Below are 1,004 nucleotides of genomic sequence, written 5' to 3' on the forward strand. Positions count from 1 at the left end.
AGCCTCCAGGGGATAAAATCAGCAATTTATGCAACAAAGGAAAGCTGCAACTCCCCTCCCTCCCCCGAACTTTTATCATGGGGATCCTTACAGCCTCAGTAAGTGTGAGGAGCCTGCTAAAGAAAGAGAAACAGGACACCATACAGGAATGCCTGGACCAGCTGCAAGTAGATATAATTTGTCTCCAGGAATGTGGCCTGCTCAGCTCCAAAAATTACGCTTTGTTTGACAAGCATGGGCCACTTGGCTTTTCCACATGGTCAGGAACAAACAATAGATCAGCAGGGGGGACTGTTCTGCTGAAAGGAGACAAAGTGAGACCTCTACAGCACAGGGAGTTTATTGCAGGCAGGCTGTTACAAGCCACTTTTAAAACAGCAGGAGGGATATTTGACCTAAATGTTTATGCCTCAGCCAACAAAGAAAAAGCTGGGTATGCCTTCCTAGAGAACATGACTGTGGCAATGCCTAGTATCCAGCTGGTGGTAATGGCAGATTTCACCTGTGTCATTGACAAGGGAGACAGAATAAGCAGAGGCCAAAAGATGGGCCGGGACGGATCCTCTAGGCTGCTGAAACAATTGGTCTGTGACTACAGCTTGGTGGATGTGAGCAAAGGAGCCCAAGGACCCAGGGAAAACTTCACCTGAGTGCACCGCATGTGCAGACAAAGTTGTGCACAGCTTTCATCCTCCTCCTCAGGGGGTGGACAGTAGTGAAAGCTGAATCCATGCCTGTCTGCTTCTCAGACCGCTGCCTCCTGACTGAAGGCAAAAATGGGGGGCCAGCTTGAAAGAGGCAGAGGCGTATGAAAACTGAACATGGCCTTCATAGATGACAAAAAGACCCAGTGGGAGTTCAGGCAGTGCAACGCAGGGTGGAGCCCCTCCAAGCTGGGTATTGGAACCACCCAGAGTGGTGGGCCAATGTAAAAGAGAGTGCAAGAGACTTCTTCCAGTAGGCTGGCAGGAGGCAAGTCTAGATCCAGGGGAGACAACTGCAGA

This window comes from Gavialis gangeticus, unplaced genomic scaffold (assembly GCF_001723915.1).
Source record: "Gavialis gangeticus isolate Ggan-Ray unplaced genomic scaffold, GavGan_comp1, whole genome shotgun sequence".
NCBI classification, from domain to species: domain Eukaryota; kingdom Metazoa; phylum Chordata; order Crocodylia; family Gavialidae; genus Gavialis; species Gavialis gangeticus.